We start from the raw sequence: 23,888 nt of genomic DNA, 5'->3' as shown, positions 1-23,888 counted from the left end.
TCTGATGATGTCAATTTCACACATCTCCTTCGAGATTCAACCACATTAAATACTACTTTTCATATGTTACGGTCCCTTTCCTCGACTGGGCAGCAGCAGCAGCAGTGGGAAAATCAGTCCCTCCCACCACGATACCCACAAAGCACTTCATGCACAATTCTACTACCATTTCTAGCTTAGCTCTGCAGCTTCCGACCAAAGCTTCTAAAAATAAAGATAATTACTGAGTCTCCAAATGAGCTGATCATTTTGTTTCCTTTCTTGTATTATCCTAAGTTTTGATCCTGTAAAACTGATCATTCTATATAGAATCTGCATGGGAACAATATACACTGAAACAGAAGGATGTGAAATGTAAACGTTTACATAGATAATTCTTGTTATTGTTGCTGGAAAAAATTCTTCCAGGGTACTTTTAATGTTGACATTTTTCTATAAAAATAAAATACACATATGGTGAAAAGTTAAAACACTATCATAGAATATAAAAGTAAAAGAAAGTTTCTCCTATACCCATACTCCAGAGGTAATAATAAAGAATGTTATATACTCTTTCAGAAATTTTCCATGAATAAATCAGCACATGGGCATGCACATATACAATGTGTTTGAAAATTGTAGAACTAACGGTGGATATGAGCTAAATTAGCTTTGTTTTCCTCAGTAAAGAGCAATAAGTCACATGTCACCTGCTCCACTGACTTCAGCTTTAATCAGTAGAAGAAAATAAATTCCACATTTTATTTTTATTTATCCATTTATGCTATAATTGGGAGTACCTTTAGCGAGTTAGAAGACTTAACAAAATTAGGTACACTGAAACTTACCAGAAAAAAGGATTTTTAATGTTATGTATACATTTGTCAAAATATTTAACTACCTATCTTCTTTTTAAATAACAAAGCATTTTTATAATTTTGAGAACTTAGATGCATAATTTAATATTTAATTCCCTAATCGGCACTCAAAATGTTATTCCTTGCATCAGTGACATTTAACATTTGAAGTAACATGGAAAGTCATAAAGGTAAGATTAAAAAATGAGAAAAAATTATATATTTTACCATATATTAAAGTTTGAGATATGTCTATGATTTTAAAGAGAAAAGTAAAATTTAAAAGAAAAAATATATAAAATACCTCATTTCCTCTCCAGTCAACTTTGCAAATCTTATATTGCTAAAATACCTAGTTGTTACATTAAGTAAGCTTTGAAATATATAATAATTCACTGTTTAAGATTTATTTAAGAAAAAAGTTTAAAGCCCGATGTCATGTTCAAGCATGTAGGTTTGCATGTACTGGACCTAACACACCACATAGCAATGGAAAGAGTCCCATTCCTGTCAATGGCATCAAACAGATCTGGTTTTCAGCACAGCTCAGGCCCCTGTGACCTCCTGTGGTAACATTCAAAACTGCTCAAAACTTCTGTTTTTTTAGGCGTTGTTCAATCAACAATTTTGCATTTTCTGCTTGACTGAAGATTATAAGTAGGTTGATGTTTTTATAAAGTCCAATAAAGTAATATGCAAAGTAACAGAAGTGTACAAGATGATTTAATGAAATCTTGAAACTGTCCCTAACTGGGAGTTTCATATTCTAAAACTCAGGCTACTACCCCTCCGGTCTTCCTTAGGGAAGGGAAGGCACTGGACACCTACCAAGGTGGATTTAACCTTTTAGTAAATTGGAGCATATGAAGGTCAACCATAGAAAATCCAGCCAGATGTTCAAGGTGGAACACATAGGGGATTTGACTTTCACTAATCCCTAGATTACATTTGTCACATATATTTTAAAATGTACCAATGCCATCTCCCAGTGCAGAAATAATAAGCAAATGTGTGATTAGGTTTTAGATGATGGAGGGGATTAAAATGCTATGCTTTCAAACCATGGACACCAAATTTCTGTCAACCTGGAAATCTAGTGTCAGTTATGTCTTTTTTGGCTTTTGCTTTTCCATTTCTTTTTGTTTCTTGTCTTGGTCCCGTACGGAGCCTCCCTAAGCAATGGCCACTTACATTTTAGCCTACCAAATATACTAAAATCCACTAATCCTCTAAAACACAGCAAAATAATCTTTGAATTTAAATAAGTTAAATTTCCAATATAAGAAAAATTAGTGAATTTTCATTAAAACTGCTTAAGGGCTTCCCTGGTGGCACAGTGGCTGAGAGTTCGCCTGCTGATGCAGGGGACGTGGGTTCGTGCCCCCGTCTGGGAAGATCTCGCTGGGCCCGTCAGCCATGGCCGCTGAGCCTGCGCGTCTGGAGCCTGTGCTCCGCAATGGGAGAGGCCACGATAGTGAGAGGCCTGCGTACCGCAAAAAAAAAAACCAAAAAAAAACTGCTTAAATTATCTCACAGAATCAAGCACATCTAAATTGACATTTTCCTTTGTCCCAGCAACTCCATTTCTACAAATTTACCCTACAAATATACTTGGATAGATTATAAAATATTACATACAAAGTCATCCATTTAAAGCACTGTCTTTAATAGCAAAACACTGGAAATCATCTAAATGTCTATAATTAAGAACCTGGTTACGAAGCTAGGGCACAGCCATACAACGAAATCACATACAGCTACTTTACAACGTCAGGAAACTCTTTATGTTCTGAGAGGAAAAGGTCTCCACCAAATAACTGTTTAGTACACGTACACACATACACAGTGTAAAACAGTGTAAGAATATATGTTCATATTCATTTGTATATGCACAGGAAATAGCTCACTTCTTCTATATAAGAAACAAGTAACAGTGATTAACTGTCAAGGGGGAAATGCAGTGGATAAGAAACAGGAATAGGTCTTTCACGGTATCTCTTTTACATTGTTTTAAAATTTTGAATTATGTGAATATTTTACCCTTCAAATTTTAAATCTTTAAACACTTCGGCAGAATTTTTTTTTTAATATTGGAACAGAATAAAATAAGAATGTCTACAGAGATTGCCATGTTTATATTTTGCGTCTTGGCTGAAAATCCAGAGCTTGACTCTCTCTTGATCATTCATTTAAGCTCTTCATTAAAATATTCTTTCACTGAAACTGTGATGAGGAATTTACCTGGACTGCCTATCCCACTTGAAGCAGCAGATGTGTTTCTGGAAACTACATGCACAATATTTTATCTTGAGAATCCAATAATACTTCCAATGCAATGGGGTTCACACAGTGAGGGAGAGAGGAACAGGTATCCATCCAAAAAACACTGACTGAGGTCTGATACACTGGAGAAACTGTACTGGGTGCTGGGAAGAAAATACACAGAATCTGTGGCATGTAAACAGACGAATTTAATATAATGTACACAGTGTTGCAGAAAAGGGACTAACAGCTTTGGAACTTGGAAAATTATTCAAAAAGCTGGCAAATGCGTGCTAAGTTCTTAAAGGATGAGGAACAGAGTTTGCCAGGCAAAGAGCCGATGAGTTCTTCAGTGAAGTAAAGTAACCCTGGGTAACACCAGTTCACATTCCCTCATCTGACCAGTTAGACTGTACAGTTGATACATGGAGTTTTACTCCCCCCGCCTTTTCCTCCTTTAACAGTACAAAATAGAATAAATCACACAAGTAATCGTGACGAGCTCCTGCCACTGCAGAGCCAGTCAGTGAACAAGCTGAGACATGGACTCCATTTCCTCACCCCACATCCTGGGTTCCTGCAGAAAGAACCAGGGTGTGAGAAGAGGGGGTAGTTCTCTGCGGCCAACACAGAGGAGAAATGAGGACAAAAGCATGAAAAGGCAGGCCAGGTTCTTAAGGTCAACACTGATATACTAAGGGTCCAGTAACAACAGGGAGATAGTGAGAGCTGTCAGCTAAGGAGTGAGGTGATGGGCACCAGCCTCAAGGAAAGGGGGGCCTGAGCAGAAATGGATGGAGTGCGGAGAGAGAGCGCAGATGACAGCACAGCTGGATGATAAGACAATCTGTCCCATGAACAGCGCATGAGGGATGGAACTAGAAGGCTTATTTCTAAGCCCTCTAGTTTGGACAGAAAGCCATCAGAGAGGCAAACCCTTCGTATTCAGAGGAGGCATCAAGCCCACAGGACACCCGGGCTGGAGCAAACACACAGGCGTGCCTGCACACCTCTCCCCTCCCTTGCCCTCTACCCCCTAACCTAATGCCCAGCTTTTCACAGCTTCTAAAGCACCAGCTCACCGAGGTTCAGGCTTCTGCACTTGTTCCCCAAGACTGGAACACTTCTGGGGACTTTTCCTGGAATACCAGCCTTCTCTTTGGTGCCTCTGCCTAGATTCCACTTCCTAGAAAGACTGTCTTTGAATTCCCAGACTAGTTACCCAAAACAACGCAGCATTCCAGCAGGATACTCACCACAGGTGTTAACTTCCTACTAAATGTCTGTCTTCTCCAACAGACTGCCAGTCCCCTCCCCACACTTAACTCCTTTCGTGGTCCTAACAAAACTGGGAGGCAGGAAGGGGCAAGGAAAGGGAACGAGAGACTGCATGGAGAGGGCAGCCTGGCAGGGGTTGCAACTTCCCCAGAGGAAGCAGCCAGCCTGTGCTAACCTAACAGGGGGGAAGCCAAAGAGAACACACACTGGGATCTCACTTCCTCCTGCAGACCTGCTGCTGGTGGCTCCACGGGGGAGGGGCAACCCAAGCAGAAGCCAGAGGGTGACAGTGTCTGCTGATGCAGCCCTCAGGCACCCACATCAGCCCCGGGCACAGAGCGGAGGAGGGTGAAAGAGGAACTGGTGAGGCAAAAAACAGCAATCCAGCCCCACATCTTTGGTAACCGAAGGAAGCTTTAAACAGTGTCTGATGCCTCCGATACATACAAAAGTTTCCTTTTGGGCTTACACCACATATAATATTACACAGCAAAATACTGAAAAGTAACGAAAATCATTTTAGAGATCACTTATTACGACAGTACTAAGTAAATAATAATTATCATGACTTTGTTGACAATGATTCACCAGGTTAAGGGCTGCATGTTTGACTTAAGGTCTCTCTTTATTCTAATGAACTTATGATCTATCACCTTCATTTTACAGAATAAGACCCTGAGGATTCAAATGGGTTCGAAGCTTGCCAAAGGTTGGACAGTTCGTAAGTACCAAGGCAGGATTCACGCTAAGATTCAGCTAACGTTAAAGCCTGTTGCATTAGCTGTTTAAAAGCTATGTAATAAAAATTCACGAAAGGTTCAGATAAGTATAAATAATACAAATCAGCCTGCACAATTAACTACTAGGGCAGAGAGTAATATGGTCAAAAGCCGCCCCCCGCCCTTTCCCAAGGACCTTAACTATGTGTGAACTTACTAAAGGACAGGGGTTAGCCTGGATCTATAATGAAACAAGAAGTCCACATAAGCAGAATGATAATACCTACATGCTCCACATTCAGACAGCTATTTCAAAATAACACAAGAGCCTAGTTGGAGGATTTAAAATGATCTTAAAATATATATAGTGTTCACAGCCATTGTAAATTCTGTTTGACAGATTACTAAAATGTTATTATGCCTTCTGGTCAGAAAAGATATTCCTTAACCTCCAACATGACAAATGTTTTCACAACGGAATTATTTTATTTAAGCAATCCAAACCTAACAGAACACCTATTAGATTCAAACCAGAGCTGAGTACACTAAAACCTGCCCAGACTAGACTGATTCATACAGCTCACGATCTTGCAAATAATCTTCCATAAACAGAAATAAACAGCACAGCAGAATAGAGATGCGTATCACTATCTGGTAAGAATAAGCTCATCATAAACACACAAAAATATACCATCCGGGGAGCAAAAAACAGTCAATACTTTAAATATTAAAATGCTTGGAAGTAAACCTCTTTTTATGAAGACAAGACAGTGCTAATAGTTGTATGCAAAGTCTCCTTAAATACATACACAAGGCATAAGATTAAAACATACACACAAGGAAATGACAGTCAAATTCCTCCAGGGAGGAAAAGGAAGATTGATAAGGAGGGAGGGAGAGAGGAGGGAATTACAGCTGACCCTAGAACAAGGAGGGGTCGAGGGCGCTGATCCTCCCCACAGCCCAAACTCCGTATGTAACTTATAGTTGGCCCTCCGTATCCACAGTTCCTCTGTATCCACGGTTCCGCACCTGCGGGGAAAACCATTATTTTCTATTTTTAAAAAATCTGCGTAAAAGCGGACCTGCACAGTCCAAACCCATGTTGTTCAAAAGTCAACTGTAATTCTACCCATCATGGATAATTAACAAGAATATAACAATAATACTGGCAGCTGGAATTTATTTACTGACTATTGTCCAGGTATTTAATCCTTGTAACCATGCAGCAGAGTAGATGTAATCTTCATTTTACAGAAAGGAAACAGCTGCTTACAGAATCCAGTGATTTAGCTAAGATCCCAGAGTAGGCCCGGATCTAGGATTCCAACCCCAGTGTATCTGATTCCTAAAGCCACGCTCCCCTCCAGTTTCTTAGTATCACTGTAGTAAAGGGATCTTGATTTTGAGTGAGAAAAAATTCTTTGGATTATTACTTAGTTTGGGGGGAAACTAACCAAGTTATTACAAGTATCAAAAGAAATGATGTTTATCAAAGTGCTTTGAAAACTATAACACATAATACAAATACAGGTTATTCTTGTTTACTCAATACAAAGCCTAAATTGTGATGACTGATTTACACGTATCTCACTGTAGAACGGATTTCAAGAAGAATTTGTGAAAGCAATATGATTCTACAAATTCAAATCAAGGTTAACTAAAAAATTCTGAGCACTACTCAGAATTATTATAACAAATTTTATCAAATTATTTTTAAGAGAAAAAACATGCTTCCGGTGTACTGGCCCCTTTTCATCCCCTTAAATATATGCAGTCATTCACCAAACAAAAGGCATCACGGCAGAAAAAAAATACAAAGATAAGACATGTTGATCATTCAATGCCCCAGTGAAATGTAAATTTACCATCTAAACAAGGGGAACGACGCAGGGAACGACGCAAAGACCTTCGGAGATGAGGAGGTCACTGGAGTTTGGTACTAAAGTCTAACAATTTTCAAAATAAACTTCTGATTGCAAATGGTTTTTTTGTTTTTTTTTTTTTTAAGAGAGTTTGAGCCTTATTAGTAATGGCAATGGGAAAGCTTAAGGATTTTTTTTTTTAATTAATTTATTTTTTTGTTGTGCTGGGTCTTCGTTTCTGTGCGAGGGCTTTCTCTAGTTGCGGCAAGCGGGGGCCACTCTTCATCGCGGTGCGCGGGCCTCTCCCTATCGCGGCCTCTCTTGTTGCGGAGCACAGGCTCCGGACGCACAGGCTCAGTAGTTGTGGCTCACGGGCCCAGTTGCTCCGCGGCATGTGGGATCCTCCCAGACCAGGGCTCGAACCCGTGTCCCCTGCATTAGCAGGCAGATTCTCAGCCACTGCGCCAGCAGGGAAGCCTGCAAAGGGTTTTTATAATTTTAAAACCATAAACACCAAGGAATGTAAATCAGAGGTGAGATGTTCCTTAAAATTGGTAGAAGGAATCTAACAAGTTGAACAATTACAGTATTCTAGACACTACCCTGGTTGCACACACGAAGGCCACAGAACTTCTCAGAGCGCTGGGACAGGAATTACCACCCGCTTTTCTCCTGTACACCTAGTAAGTGGCAGAACTAAAGTTTGACTGCAGGATTGTCTGACTCTCAAAAGGTTTGCGTCTCCCTCAAAATACTCACAACTGGCTTCTGTGAAATAAAATTCATATTTTATGGCAAGAAAAGAAAACTTGAAACATAAAAAGGTTTCTCTGCCCTTTGGCCTCCTCTCTCCCCTCTACTGTGCATTGTGGAACTGCATTAGGCATCAACCAAACCTCCCCACTGGCAGAAATACCTGCTCAACCACGAGGAGCAACATTCTAGAATCCACAGGACAACTCCTTAAAAGATACCCTTCCTTCTGAATCTTGTAAGGGGTCACGCTGACCCATGACCCACTACCTGCTTTGTAAGCTTAGATCTGGATTGTGTAAACTGTCATACATCATTTAGAATACAGCCCTCTGTCTCAAACACGTATATAACTGCGCTTTGGTTTATATACGTGACCTCTGGAGCCTGAACCGGCAGAACAGTTCCCAGAACTTTCTGAGAGGTTGTTCCTGGGTTATAACCCTCAATTTGGCGCAAATAAAATTTCAGATTGACTGATTAATTTCTGTCGACACTTCAAAACAAAACAAAACCTTCTGAGCCAACAGGTAACATAACAGATTAAATTCCACCTCCAATATATGAACAGAATGTTATAGGAATAGTCAGTCAACTGCATTCACTGAATACCCACTGTTTACTGAGAAACATAACAGGAGCAACAGAGGAAGACGAAAACATAATAAAAGTACAACAGCGCAAACTAATTTCCAGGATGCTTCTAGGCACAACCAAAGATCAGGGTTCAGGGTCCCCCAGTTTTACCAGTCCTAATGGTTAACACTGGCAAATTTCCCTCTTGACTCACTTTCATCTGGTAGTAAGGAAAGTTCTGAAATAAGTATTTATTGAAACTGGTTGCAAAGAAATGTCTCAGCTTCTCCTTTCACCCAAAAGAGGCAGAAAGATGAACCCAGACAACAGAGAAAGAAGAGGCTAGGAGTTCTTGCCAACACAAACTGACCAATTCCAAAATATTCAGGATTACTCTTTTTTTATTTTATTTTATTTATTTTTGGCTGCATTGTGTCTTCGTTGCTGAGCACGGGTTTTCTCTAGTTGCGGCAAGCAGGGGCTACTCTTCATTGCGGTGCGTGGGCCTCTCACTGCAGTGGCTTCTCTTGTTGCGGAGCACGGGATCTAGGCCCGTGGGCTTCAGCAGTTGAGGCCCACGGGCTCTAGAGCACAGCCGCAGGGTCAGTAGTTGTGGCGAATGGGCTTGGTTGCTCCGCGGCATGTGGGATCTTCCCGGGCCAGGGCTCGAACCCATGTCCCCTGCGTTGGCAGGCGGATTCTTAACTACTGCGCCACCAGGGAAGCCCAGGATTATTCTTAATGTATCCCAAATGCATTTGTCAAATGAAGATCTGGTAAACCCACAGACTAAATGAAGACAACAATACATCAGGTTAATTGAAGTCAATAATGACTTAAGTCAGTAACTACTGGGAGGAGGAATGGGATTAACTACTAAAGACAAGAAAAGGAAAATCTACTGTTTAGTTTTACCTGCCTAAGGGTTAAACCACATTTCTCACTTTTAATTGCAAACATCATTAAGTATACTGCAAAAGACCAGCTATCTTAAACAATTATCAGGCTCCAGAGGTCACCAATTAGAGCCCTGCAAGGATTTGAATTAAAAAAAGGTTTTATGATTAGGTGAAGTAATGATCCAAGAAAGAGATTAGTTCTGTTCAGACTGCACTCATTATAAAACCCATTTCCTTTGTGTGAAGAGTCAATGTCTTTCTCATTTATCCCGCAGGCATTATCACACTTTGAGATAGAAATATGACTGTACTAACGATATTCTATAACAGCCATATAATACAAGCATTTTGCTCTCCTTTACTTTCATATCTAATAAGATTACCAATGAATATTTTCTATTGGTTAGATATACAATAATACAAACTCTATGGGTGTGACAGACTGTTCAAAATAAATTCAAAGTAGGATACAATCATGCTTTGGCTCTACATTTTTAGGTCAGTTTCAGAATCATAGCCAGTCTCTATTTATGCAGCAAAGAGTTAGAATAATTGGGGGAAAATAATCCTTAAGACATTAAATCATATTTTTTCATATAATGATTACTTACAGGTTCACCTTTATAAAAATAATTCTAAAAATAAATAGCATGATCAACGATTACAACCAGATCCCCAAGAACACTGACTCTGATGCTGTTTAAAAGGCATATTGACGAAATCATGAGAGATATGCTAGAATAATAAACGTCACTAAAAAAAAAATGCAGCTTAGTATTAGTACAAAACATACAAGAGGGCTTCCCTGGTGGCGCAGTGGCTGAGAGTCCGCCTGCCTATGCAGGGGACACGGGTTCGTGCCCCGGTCAGGGAGGATCCCACATGCCACGGAGCGGCTGGGCCCGTGAGCCATGGCCGCTGAGCCTGCGCATCCGGAGCCTGTGCTCCGCAACGGGAGAGGCCGCAACAGTAAGAGGCCTGCGTACCGCAAAAAAACAAAACAAAAAAAAAAAAACATACAAGATGCCTAGAATACTATATTTCCCTCACAACTCAATGCTCTTCTAAGCTACCTAAAAACTGCCGAACAAGCATAAAACACTTTTTAAAAACAAAATACAATTACAGCAGAAACATATTTTGTCACTTAGATTTAATCATCATAGAAAGTTAAAACACTGATAAACAATCCAGCTGTACACACTATTTAATAGTCACAGCCTCTGAGGACAGGATATATCTCTACACAGTTACATACAAGTATTGAAAATGAGGACACCTTCCCACATCAATTTAAAGCCAGGATGTGTTACCCGTACTAGGTCATTCTCCAGTCACATTTCATATTTTCCTTCTCCTTACGAGTCAGATGCTATCTCTCCACGGTGGACATTCCCACTGGGGGTTTTCTTAAAGGGATTTGTCAAGTTATGTATAGATCTTCACATTCTAGACCAAGCTGTACATTAAAATCATCTAGGGTCTTACAGAAAGATAACTACACTGAGGCCAGTAAACAGCATTCTTCTGTTTTCATTTTGTCCTTCAACCATGCAGTATCTGGTTAAGCAATCATGCACTCCAGTGGGTTCCACTTGTCAAATCTACTGACAACTGGGCCATCTATTTTAAGGCTGAAAATACAGATAACTTTTAACTTCATAGAACTGCACCGCATGGCCTACCCAGGCAAATAAGACACAATCAAAGGATAAATACAGAGCATTACTTTGACTAAAACTGACAACTAGCATGTTAGGTTAATGTCTGACTGTCCTCTATTCTCTTTTCTTAAACAGAGGTGGGATAATTTATTGATCTATTCTATGAACGAGTAACAAACTAAGATGAGAACACAGAGACTAATAACATGGACAGGAATCCAGAGAAGTGTTCCCCTAGACTTTCAAGAATCTACCAATTTTCACAGCAACAATGGTTACTGGCTCACCAAATGGTCCCCACACATAATGAGATATATAGTACATGTAAAGTATCACTATTTCATTGGGGAAGGGGGATGACAGGAGGAGGAGGATTAGAGGGAAAAAAGAAGTCTAAAAGGCTCTATAAGGGAGGAAATAATGGGGAAAATTGAGAAGTACTATCTAAAAAAACCAACTGAAATGCTTATCCTAAAGGATAAATGATTCAGGAGAGAATCATTAACTTATATACAATTATTTCTGCATGTCATACAAAAGAGAGATTAGATTTGGTCGGTAAGAAGGCCAGTGGCATAGAGTTAAAACTAAAAGGCAGAGATAGAGAAAAGAGCTACCACTCATTTTAGAGATGAAGATTCTAAAAACAGCATTTTCTGAAGAGGGAACTAGCTACCCTGAAGAGATTTTAAGTTCATCTATAGAGGCCTGACCAGCACAGGCTGGACCCACTTGGCAGGAATGTTCTAGAGAGGATTCAAACGCCTAATGGCAAGCTGAACTTAAGGTTCCTCTCGACCCTGAGATTTACACATGTCCCTGTCATCTGTCTCACTGACTAGCTCTTATACAAATAACACTGTGTTATTAATCATCACATGCCCAGTACCTGGTTCTTCATCATTAATATAACGTGCATTCAAAAAATATTTGTTGAGTGAGAATGAATGATGATATTCTTCACAGAAAGGCCCAGTAAGACTTGATGAACTTTTAAGAACACCCAAGGTTCAAATTAAGCAAAACGGAAGTCATCTATCTTTCATTTCCATAAGCAAACCATCTATGCCAGTTACTAAGCTATCATCTCTCAGCTCCATACACACCATCGGGAAGGCTGGGCAGGGAATCTACCAGCCCCGCTTCTCCGCTGCCAGCGCTTCCCTATAGCTTCTGCACCTGGGGTGCCAGAGGAGGGGGGCAGGGGCACCATCCCTTCCGTTTTGCTCCAGGTTCCTGGCAACATACAGAACAGGGCTTCCAAATTCTGGCATGACTGATTTCCACATTTCCCCCACATTCTCTGCACCTCCTCAGTAAGCCAGGACCCTCTCCTCAGAGGCCCGAGTCCCAGCCCTCTGAGCTCCCTTTACAAGCTCCTGAGTAACCAGACTCAACGGGCCTTGGTCCCAGCTCCAGAGAACACTTCCTCCTACGTGTCTTCTCTTTGTGTCTCCAGCCCTGATGGTGCTGGCTCGCGGCACAGCCTGTGTTACTATTTCTGTTACTTCAGTATTCCTCATTTGCTTTTTCAGTCATCTAGCACCTCCCTGACCAATCCTTTATATTAAATCTCCTTTGTTAAAATGCCTGCTGTGATTCCTGTTTACCTGACTAGATGCTGACGGACACACCACCTTGGTAAGTTCCTGGAAGTACAGTGGAAAGTCCCTGGACTCCACAGGCTGGACATCTCAGTACTATGTGCCAGGCGCCACGCTGGGCCCCCATCAGCCACAAACCAGGCAGGCAGTGAAGTGGTGAGGAGGACACAGGGGTCGGGGGGCAGCCCCAGCCTGACCACAGGAGAGTCTCTGGCAAGTCACTAGCTTCGCTGAGCTCTCCTTTCTTCGTGTGTAAAAATGGGGGGAAACCCAGGTTTGTGTGACCTATCCCCAACTCTGGGGCGTGGAAGTCACTAATCTAATGGCATCAGCACCTTCTAATTTGATGCTTCTAGTTCATTATTACTTGGAAATAAACATTTTCAGACCAGTGATTTATGAATGGTAAGAAGGCCTTCCTGGGCAGCATCTCTTTCACCTGCTGAGAGCGCTTCCTCGCTTGCTTCCTGGGTCTCAACCACATCTTGGAGAGCTGAGAACAGGAGGTAACTCAAGTACTGTGGGAGTGGTGTGCCTGTTACTCCCCACTCCCCCTGCAGCATATACCACCAAGATCATCAGTGTGTGGGAAAACGGCACCTACGTAATGACATTAGCATAGACGGTCTCCATTCAGGGTAACGGAATGAATATCCTGGAGGCTGAATTATCTGAGCTACAGCTCTGATTTCCCTTGTGAAAAGCACAGGAAGACAATGTAATCTGGGACTAGGCAACTGCAGGTGATGTTTACCTTGAGAAGCAGACCTATCGGCACCCTAATTTGAGACGCATAGAGTAAACTTCCACGAATATATAACCATTCAACACATTATTCAGGGGGAAAGTGTTTATCATCTTCAAAACATTTGCTATTCCAAGAACTAATTAAGTTTACAAACTAATTAAGTCTGGTACTGTGAATACCAGAAGGCAGGAGATGTACAAATCATATTGTTAATTATGCCTCTGACAAAGAAACTGTATTACAGGTATTACATACAAATGCTACAACCAGCCAAGTCCTTTAAATTCCATGATCTCAAGCTTGGGAACAAATGGAGCCAAAACATGAGCATAAAATGAATGTAAAATTACGCTGCTTAGAGGAGAGTTCAAAAATAGCCCGAAGTGAATGCTTAATCGAGTTATTCTCTCACCTGTTTTTGCTCATGGCACTCCCAGAGCAGCCCATTAACCCACAGCCTGCAGACAAGCACGACTGTCTAGCTCTCTGACACCTGCATTGAGAGTGTATCATTTAATGATAATATGGAAAGAAGAGCTTAATTTAGTGAGACTTGAAGTAATAAAAACATGGGTTCAAATGACAGACCAGCACTTACTTACACTATGACACTGGGAAAAACTAAGCAAGTCAGCGGGCTCTCAGTCCCCTGGACTATCAATTAGGGATACTGAGATCTACGTCTGGAGTTGCGGGGATTGATGATACACCTCGAGTGCCCTGCCTCGACGCCACACACAACAAATTCTCGCCTCCTGCACACTCCAGATTTCTGTATATTAATTCAAACAGAGGCATATATGAAGAGAAGGCTAATACAAATTTAATGAAAATTTAAATATTAATATAATTAAAGCAAAGATCATCAGACGAAATCATAGTCACAGTCATCTAGATCCTCTCGTAGTGAGAAATCTGGTCACTCGTGGTCGTGCCGCCCCTGGGCAGGGTCTGGGCACCAACGGTCAAATCAGGAGCTCTCTGAACATGAGGTCGGAGGGCCTTAAGTCCTCTGTCCTCACTCACTCCTTGCTTAGGATTCACTTGGGTGAGTTGCTTATCCTCTCTCTGAAACTCAGTTTCATTGCCTGTCAAATGAGGACTCCCTATTACCTCACATAGTTGAGGTGGAAATTGAGACCACCGGAAAGAGCTACGCAAACATCAGTGGGACCACAGCAAGGGCCCCGAAGTGATTCCTGTGTGGGAGGGAGGGTCCCTCTAAGTGGGATAAGTAAGCAAGCTACAGGGCCATCGGTCCTTAACTGCAGTTAACAGAGGGCTGGCATGTTAGACCTTCCCTTTGCCCTTCAGGGCTCGGCCGGCTCTCTAAACTCAGGGCTCTGTAGGAAAAGCAGATCTGCTCCCTCCACAGAGCAGTGAGGGTGGTGTGCTGGGTAAAGGACACTTTCCCTGCAACAGCTCACAGAGCCGTGCATTTGCACAAGGTGTGCAGAAATCTGTGCTTCTGGGATGACTCTGACACAGGACACTGGTCTGCCACGTGACTCCCAGGCTAGAAGCACGTCACACAGTCATTCCACATGTGCACAGGGACCACTCAGACGGGAGTCAGACCCACCTGGACCAGCACCGTCCTGGGGGAACCTCTGTGAGGGTGGAAACGGCACCTGAGCACCCGAGGTGCAGCTTGTGTGGCTGGAGAACTCAATGTTCACTTTTGTTTCATTGTAATGAGCGAATGAATTAAAATTTAAATGTAAATAGCCCCAAGTGGCTAGAAGCCGCCCCAGCACAGATCTAGAATGCAGCTAAACACTAGACAGGACGTGAAAAGGCCTGTGACAGCAAAAAGAGGTGCCACGAGGTTCGGACACTTCTTGGCCATTCAACAACCAGTTCCTGAGTGCGGACAACATGCCAGCCGCGCTCCCTAGCAAACACCTACCGTCCGCGGGCGGCAGGCAGCTGGACAAGCGCACACGGACTCTGGAGCCAGGCCGCTGGGCTCAGTAAGCGCTGGGCACGCTACTGTGTAACACGATACCGACCCTACTCTCAGGAAATACGTACTCTAGGAAAGCCTACACGTGGCTACTCACAGTGTGAAGTTTACATTTTAAGTACAAATGAAGTATTACAAAACTTAAAGGACACAGTAAACACTTCCAGGTCAGCAGATTAAGGGGAACTTCTGGACAGGCGGTCCCTCAGCTGGCCCTGAACGAACGGGCCTGGCTCCGCGCAGGGGAGCCCTACGCAGGGCGGCGCACGAGCCGCCCCGTGCACACAGGGCCGTGGTCATGTCTGCAAAGCCACCGAGCAGCAGAGTGCGACAAACCCACGCGGTGCAAAGGCGGGAGCGCCTGGTGATGTGGCTGAGAAGGCGGGGAGAGTGCAGACAGACTCCCAGCGCTCTGCTGGGTGAGCAGCTCTCCTGTCAGGACTGGAGCCTCAGGAGGCACTGACACGGGGCAGGAGCAGGAAGGCCTTCACGGTCCAGAAGAGGAGAAGCGGCCTCGGACGGCAGTGCCCCACGGCGACTGTGTCGGAACTGGTGCTTGAGCGTCCACAGCTGTTTGTGCTAAGGTTAAGCTACTTTCACAAACAAAGATGTCACATAAAAGCTGCACAGGAATGAAAAAATATGATAAAGAAAACGTGGGTCTTGAGACCCTCTACAGGGCCTTGCAGCTACTTACATCAGAAGAGTGAAGCAAATTTTCAAACTTCAATAATTCATGCAAAAAGTGCAAGATGTGCTGGTATGAATTTCAGTGAAAAAACTCACACATTATACGTTAAATCTGAGGCCATGGGCGGAACACCGAAAAAAGTGAGAATTACTACACAATAGCACCCGCAATGCCTTCTTGTAAATACAAGGTCGTTTTACTCTGAGACTAAAAAATAAGATATTAAAGAAAATTCCGTTATATAACATCTCTGAGAGAACAACCAAAAAATCCCTACACTACAACTTTTCTACAAGACAGGAAGAAAAGGAGTGATAAGCGACACGTTTGGTAAACATGATAAGCTATAACTAACTGGTAAAACAGATATAAATCGTACTGAATGATGGGTAAAAATGTGTGACTTCGTTTTTCTTTTCCTCTAATCTACTTCTAGCTTAAATCTGTTGAATTCATGCCTATTTCCTTCAAACGCATTCAGATCTCCTAAACATTCTCTGATACCTTTTAAGTTTCTTGCTCAATTGCTACACCTGACTCTTCCAGAGATGATTCTTACAAGTCACAGAAATAACATGTTAAAAGAAAAAAACTTTGCGTGAAACAAGAACCAACAATGCCAAGAATCATGACTGATATTATACATGGGCTTTCAAAAGTCTGAATGCCAAGGAATCACACCTTTACGTAGCCCTTTGTTCATGTTTCTGAGGCTAAGTCTCACCTGCCTTAGCTGCAGTGATTTTTTACGATCAATGATATAGTAATAAAAGAGATATAGTATCATTAAGTATGAGAATATGATTTTCTATTAAAAAATCCTGAAAGTCATTGTAGCCATCAAGTAACAGTCTTAATTCTATCATAGAACTAACAAAGGTAAACTTTAAGTGTAACAATTCTTTTTCATTTAACTTTTTGGCAGCATAAAAGGGATAAGAACTCTAGCATGAGCTCTATTTACAATAGCCAGGACATGGAAGCCACCTAAGTGTCTACTGACAGATGAATGGATAAAGAAGAGGTGGCACATATATAAAATGGAATATTACTCAGCCGTAAAAAGAAACAATACTGAGTTATTTGTAGTGAGGTGGATGGACCAAGAGACTGTCATACAGAGTGAAGTAAGTCAGAAAGAGAAAAATACCGTATGCTAACACATATATATGGAATCTAAAAAAAAAAAAGAAAAAAAGGTTCTGAAGAACCTAGGAGCAGGACAGGAATAAAGATGCAGACGTAGAGAATGGACTTGAGGACACGAGGAGGGGGAAGGGTAAGCTGGGACGAAGTGAGAGAGTGGCAATGTACTTATATATACTACCAAATGTAAAACAGATAGCTAGTGGGAAGCAGCCGCATAGCCCAGGGAGATCAGCTTGGTGCTTTGTGACCACCTAGAGGGGTGGGATAGGGTTAGGGTGGGAGGGAGACACAAGAGGGAGGAGATATGGGGATATACGTATATGTACAGCTGATTCACTTTGTTATATAGCAGAAACTAACACACCATTGTAAAGCAATTATACTCCAATAAAGATGTTTAAAAAAAGAAAAAGAAAAAGAACTCTAGCATGGGAGGAGAACAAGATAAAAGGAAACTATTTAAAAATATTTTTTCCTTGCCACCTAATATAAAAAGTCTCTTTGATCAAATAAAATCCAGAGTAAATCTCCTCCCGCCAGGCAAGGTTAAAAACTCAGGAAGAGAAAGTAAGTAAGATAAATGAGTTTAAGGCCCTCTGATGTGTCTCTGGAGTAAAAATTAATACTTTTTAAAAACTAAGATGTGTAGACACTATGCCATAACAAAAAGATGACCTGCTGGCCATATCCTGTATCTAAAATTTTGTATCTTCAGAAACGGGAAATTATAATGAAAGACAAAGTTAGAGATAAGAGCTGCAATTTCCTTTTTGTGTAGATAAACACATACACAAATAGCTAAGAATTCAGGAATTTTAATAGCAAGAAAGTGGATCAGTAGAAAAATCAACTTAACAATAAGCGTTAAGTGGACGTGAATTATATCTCCAACACAGAAAGCTGCATGACTGTGGTCAAATTACTTAATCTCTGACAGTCTATCTTTTAATTGGCAAAATGTAGATAATAAGGTCTAATATGCACACTGTGGTACGCAACTGAAACAGAAAACAAATGTAAACAATGCCCGACAGGCAGCAGATACTTATGTTACCTATTTATATTGCTATTATATTTCATTTAGGCACAGCTAAGGTGATACCCCTCCCCCCCCAAAAAAGACACTGTAAATATCGACCCTTCCCAAACACAAAGCTCTTTGCCATCTTCCAACTCTTTCTTCCAGCACAGTCAGGTGCCCGCCTGCTAGACTAGGCACCAAAACTGACCTGTGGGTTGTAGGGTAAGAGAAATAGGAAAAGCAAGTCAATTCTAAGAGTAAAGCACAACGAACAGAACCACTCTGAAACAGAACTACCCCAAGTTTATGATAATGAGGATTCTTTCAAATACCCTGGCCAGTCCAGCACAGAGGGAAACAGGTGCGCCGGAGCCCCCGCTGTGACGGCACTCCCAGTAGCGTGTCTTCTCCCAGCTCCAGACCCTGCACCTGGGGACAGGTTAATAATGTCTTTCTTACCTCTTCCATACCCTCTACACCTCAGAGTAAGTGCTCAATGTATTTTAGACGACTAAATGAAGAAATGATTAATACATGTGTACTTATATTCAAAACAAACAACAGCGGAAGAAAACAAGTATAATCGTTACCTACTCCCTCAAAACCATTTCCATTCACCTATGTATGGAATGCCTGTTGCATGCCAGGGGCTCTGCTGGCTGCGGAGTTCTTCCAGAAACAAGACAGAGATTCGGTGATCCCGAAACTTAAGGCAGAGCAGGGAAGGCAGGCATCAGGGAGACAATTACAGCAAAGGCGATGAGTGTTCTGGCTGGGGGTCCACAGGCTGTGAAAGACAAGCCCAAAAGCTCAATCGAGACCGCTGCAGGGTCAGCGATGGACAGGCAAGTTAAGACTTGCTGAGAGGTTTTCAGCATAAGAATTATATGCTCAGGTCTGGATGTTAGGAGATCACTCTGGCCGCCCTAGAGAGGAGGGTCTGCCAGGGAGGAACAACTCCGTAGGGCGGATGAACCACTTAGGAGATGGCTGCTGAGACATTTCTTAATGACCAAAAGCTCTCTTTATCATCCCCCCAAAACTCCCAAAGAAAGTGTGTTTTATGTACTATGGCTTCAATGCCGCAGAGCAATACAATATGGATAGAACACAACCAGGTTTTTTTCATCTTTGAGTTTGTGAACGTCTTGAAGCCCATTCATTCCCTTCACAGAGACATGAAATATCCTTAAATGAACACATTAGCCTAAGAATCAAACCACAAACCACAGCGCAGCATAAAGAAAAGGTACACAGTTTCACGGTGCCATGGTGATTCAGTGGATTTACCATCACATGTAAATCATCTGACAATGACCTGATTACTAACAGAATAATAATATATTTTTGAGGAGTTGGATAGGATAGTACAAAATGAATGGCCAATTTCTACCCTCATGACCTCAGGTAAGTTAGTTATTCACTTGGTTACAACTTTACTCACTTTTAAAAACAGAGAAAATACTACCTACTTTTCATGATGATTGAAAAAAATAAGTTCAGTGTACAAAGGAATACCTACTATTTGGGGGAAAAAACAACTACTAAGCACAGTATCTGACACACAGCAGATGTTAATGACTGTTGCTTTCATATGCGTTTCCATTAAAACATCATCAGTTTCTTCCGATGGGTCACTTCATCTGTATAGACTTGGCCTAATAAACTTACAGGACATGTGCCTTTCATTCCCTCTCCCAGCCCAAGAAAGGACCTTTCACATATGCTGCTTCCTATTAGTAACAGACCACAAGACGCTTATACTGAACGTAATAAGGTTGAATTCATGCAGAAAGCAAACATTTACAAACCTTGGAAGCCTCCAAAACAGCCATTAAAATGTAGCAACAAAGACGAGGAAAAGGCATGCAGAAGGGTTGCTGCTCAGGTCTTGAGAAATACTGTCCTCTCAGAAATACCCTTATAAATCTACCGTTAGGACATATGGAACACTTCCGCCACATCCACTGGTGACAGCACAACCGATTTTCTGAAGCCCCCAAAGGGCACTCAGAGCTAAGTATGGGAGTGAAGGAGGAAAACCCTAACTGGACCGTGCCGTGTGCTCTAGAGAGCAGCGTGTCCTGTAAAATGCTGAAACCTTGTTTGTGCTCATCCCAGTTCAAATAACGCAGATGACCGCGGTATCTCTGCTACTCCGCCCATGGAGAGATGGGGGGCTAATTCGTTCCTCTTCAATCTGGGCTCACTTCAGTGACTTAGTCAACCAACGGAATGCAGCAGAAGTGGCATCCCGGGACCTCCCAGTCTAGTCATAAGGAGCGCTGCAGGTCCTGCCCGGCCTCCTGCGCTCACACTCCCTCTGGCAACCCCGTCCAGAGCTCTGAGAAGCCCAAGCCACGCATGGCGAGGCTGTCAGTAGGCTAGATGGCCGACAACTCAGGCTAAGCTCTCAGCTGAGGTCCCAGCTACCAACAGCTGGCGTCGCCTGCCAGCTGCGGGAGGGAAGCAGCTGGACGTCCAGCCTTCAGATGACCGCAGCCCAGCCACTCTACCTGCCACGACATGAGATGCTCCACGGGAGAGCTGTTCAGCCAAATCCCGCCACTCACACAACTGTGCGAGTCCACAACACACTGTTCTAAACCACTTTAAGTTTGGGGTGGCTTATGACACAGCCTGAGATAACACATGTATCTATCAGGGTGTGCAGGTGTGAAGTTGGGGACTACTCCCTCAGCAGTCCCTGGCTGCAGTATGAACTAGCCTCCGCCAAGTTCAACATGGCAGACATTTACTTCTTTTTTTAACCCTGGTACTTGTTTTAAAAAATGTTTCTGAAGAGTTTCCTTCAATTCCTTGATCTATCTTCTTGAGGAGCTTTTTTTCTTTTTCAGCTTGACCTTTCCATTTCCCTGCAGTTTTCCTCCAATTCCTGCTAATAGAGATCAGTGGTTAAACACGCCCCTCAGCTGGAGGTTGCCAGCTCTGTCCCCAACCTGGCCCTTAGCTTCTCTGCAGAGTCTACTTTTATGTCCCTAGGAAGGAACACAATTCTCCATAGCACATATTTACATTTCAAAAGGAATATTTACTTGCTTAAACTATACATTCTAAAATATTAAAAATACCACACATCTGCACTTAAATCACAAGTAACTACTTCTATATCACAGTGACTCATTCCCCAAATTCTCTAATCACCTCCTTAGAGGCAAAAATAGGCTTTTCGCACACGGCCCTTCTCCCCATCACTCACATGTTCAGGTGCCCCTTCATCCTGCTACAGTGACTGCCCAGGTGCCAGGACTGTGCTCCAGCCAGGGAAACATTACAAACATATAACTATAGAGAAAAAAAATCAATAAAACCAAAAGCTAGTTCTTTGAAAAGCTCAATAAAATCGATAAGCCCCTAGCCAAACTGACCGAGAAAAAGAGTGAAGACGTAACTACTAACATCAGGAATAAGAGTGACATCACCACAGATCCTACAATTACTACCCAACAGTTTTATATTAATAAATTTGATATTTCAGATGAAATGGACAATTTCCTTAAAAGACACAAACTACCAAAGATCACTCAAGAAGAAAAAGACAACACGAATAAGCCTCTATCTATTAAAGAAACTGAATTCACAGCTTACAAACTTTTCTCAAAGAAAACCCCAGGCCCAAATGGCTTCACTGGTGAATTCGACCAAACGCATAAGGCATAAATAATACCACCAATTCTAAAAGAACTCTTCCAGAATAGAGAGAGGAGGTGAACACTTCCAAAATCATTTCATTAGCCTAATATAAAAATGAGACAAAGATTTTAGAAGAAAAGAAAACTATATCTCAATATCCCTCCTGAACAAGGATGAAACAGTCCTTAACAAAATATTAACAAATTGAATTTAGCAATATCTAAACAAGAGTAGACAAGATCACCAAGTATGGATCGTCCCAAGAAGGTAAGCTGGCTTATTTAACATTTGAAAGTAATTCAGTGTTATTCACTACATTAACAGACTACAAAAGAAAAACCTCGTGATTGATCATCTGAAAACTGTTGAAAAGGCATTTAAAAATATTAAACCTTCATTATGATAAAAACTCTCAGCAAATAAGAAAATGAAACTTTCTCAATCTGATAAAGAACATCTATGAAAAATCTACAGATAACATCACAATTAATGGTGGAAGACTGTATCATTTCCCCCCCATAACCAGGAACATCTACTCACTGACATGGATGGACAGAGCCAGCACAATAAGAGAAGAAAATTAAAATAATTCAGATTGGAAAACGAAAAGTACCTTTATTTAAAGAAAGAATAATCTAGAAAATCCCAAGGAATCTACAACAAAGCCACCAGAAGTAACAAGTGAATTTAGCAAAATTGCTGGATATAAGTACTACACAACAATCAACTGTATTTCTAAGAGCACATGCGTTAAAAAAAGAAACTTCAAAAATAACATTTCATTAGCATCAAAAAATATGAAATACTGAGGGATAAGGTGAACAAAATATGAGTAAAACCTATACATTAAAAACTACAAAACATTGCTGGTAGAAATTTTTAAAGATCTGAATAAATTAAGACAGAGTCATGTCCATGGATCAGAAGACTCAATATTGTTAAGATGTCAATTCTCCCAATACTGATTTATAAATTTTATTGTAATTCCCTGTCAAAGACCAGTAAACTTTCTTGTAGAAATTGACAAAAGCTGATTTTAAAGTGTATATGCATGTTCAAAGCATCTTGCATGTATAAGGTCCTTATAAGTATAGGGAAGAAAATTCTGAAAAAGAACAAGTTGAAGGACTCATTTGATTTCAGCAACTTAGTATGAAGCTCCAGTAAGTAATACATTTGTGGTGTTGGCTCAAGGAAAGACATACAGAACAAAAGAACAGCGTCCTACATATACACTAGGTAAGCCATACATATGGTTAATTGATTTTTGAAAAAGATTCAAAGACAATTCAGTAGAGAAAGGATAGTCATTTCAACAAATTGTGCTAGAACAATTAGATATACATATGCAAACCAATTAATCTCGAGCTCTACCATATACAAGAAATAACCTGAAACGGAACACAGACCTTTTCCCTGAATATTCCCTTTTTGCTTCCTGTTTTCTTTGATGCTTAACTCTTTCTCCATACATAGAGCTTTCTATAACTGGATTAGTTCAACAGATACACAAGTATTTTAATTGCTGTCAAAAAGTAAATGAAAAATGCATTTTGCTTTAAGATACAAAAAGTTCAGGTGAAAAAATATAAAATGGAGCAAAGTATTACAACCCACAAGTGTAGTGCTAATAATCCCATATATTTGTTCAGCCTAATCTACTACTCAAAGTGCTCCCGTATCCATTACATCATATGACTGCATCATAGAAATCCCTGACTTTTGGCAAATGGTTATCAGCATTTCATTTGCTACTTCCAGTCTTGAGGCTTATATTTATCTGGTTACCAATCTATATGCTTGTCAAATAATCATAAATTGGTGATTGTGGGTAGGGAAAGTATACAGTAGGTACTAAAACATATCCTTAAAAAATTAGTGACTTTTCCTGTTATCAAAATTCTCAAATGTGCAAAAGAATTTTAAGAACAGTCTACTTTATTACATTAGAATAGCAGTTTATAGCAGTAAATAGCAGTTACTAAATAGACAACCATAACAACATCAAACAACGTGTTAATAGCTACTGGTCAAGAAACACTTTACTCATGGAACAAAGTTTTCTACATTTCCCTGCAAAAGTACAAAGCATTATTGTAGATGTGAACCATGATCTCACAAACCCAAGAGTTTTCCAGCGTTTCAGTCTCAGGAGCCCTTTCAACTTAAGACTCATACAAAATTTTAAGAAGCCCAGAGAACT

General features: G+C 41.2%; 1 protein-coding gene across 4 annotated transcripts in view; it reads right to left on the bottom strand.

Annotated features, from left to right (window-relative positions):
- The window catches only part of KHDRBS3 (KH RNA binding domain containing, signal transduction associated 3), a 171,779-nt gene that overhangs the window by 119,524 nt on the left and 28,367 nt on the right, over positions 1-23,888 (bottom strand). Inside the window, exons 1-2 of one of the 4 annotated variants that reach the window (XM_032610283.1) lie at positions 4,355-4,549; positions 3,078-3,262 (exon numbers count right to left, since the gene is read on the bottom strand). The exons of 2 other annotated variants lie outside the window; for them this stretch is intronic. The gene's annotated coding sequence lies outside the window, so the exon portion shown is untranslated. Of the gene's footprint in view, positions 1-3,077; positions 3,263-4,354; positions 4,550-23,888 lie in introns of those variants that run through there. One more of the 4 variants, XM_032610281.1, reaches the window with a different exon arrangement.

Source organism: Phocoena sinus, chromosome 17 (genome assembly GCF_008692025.1).
Source record: "Phocoena sinus isolate mPhoSin1 chromosome 17, mPhoSin1.pri, whole genome shotgun sequence".
NCBI lineage: Eukaryota > Metazoa > Chordata > Mammalia > Artiodactyla > Phocoenidae > Phocoena > Phocoena sinus.
Note: the sequence above shows the minus strand (reverse complement) of the source record. Positions and strands in the feature narration are given on the sequence as shown.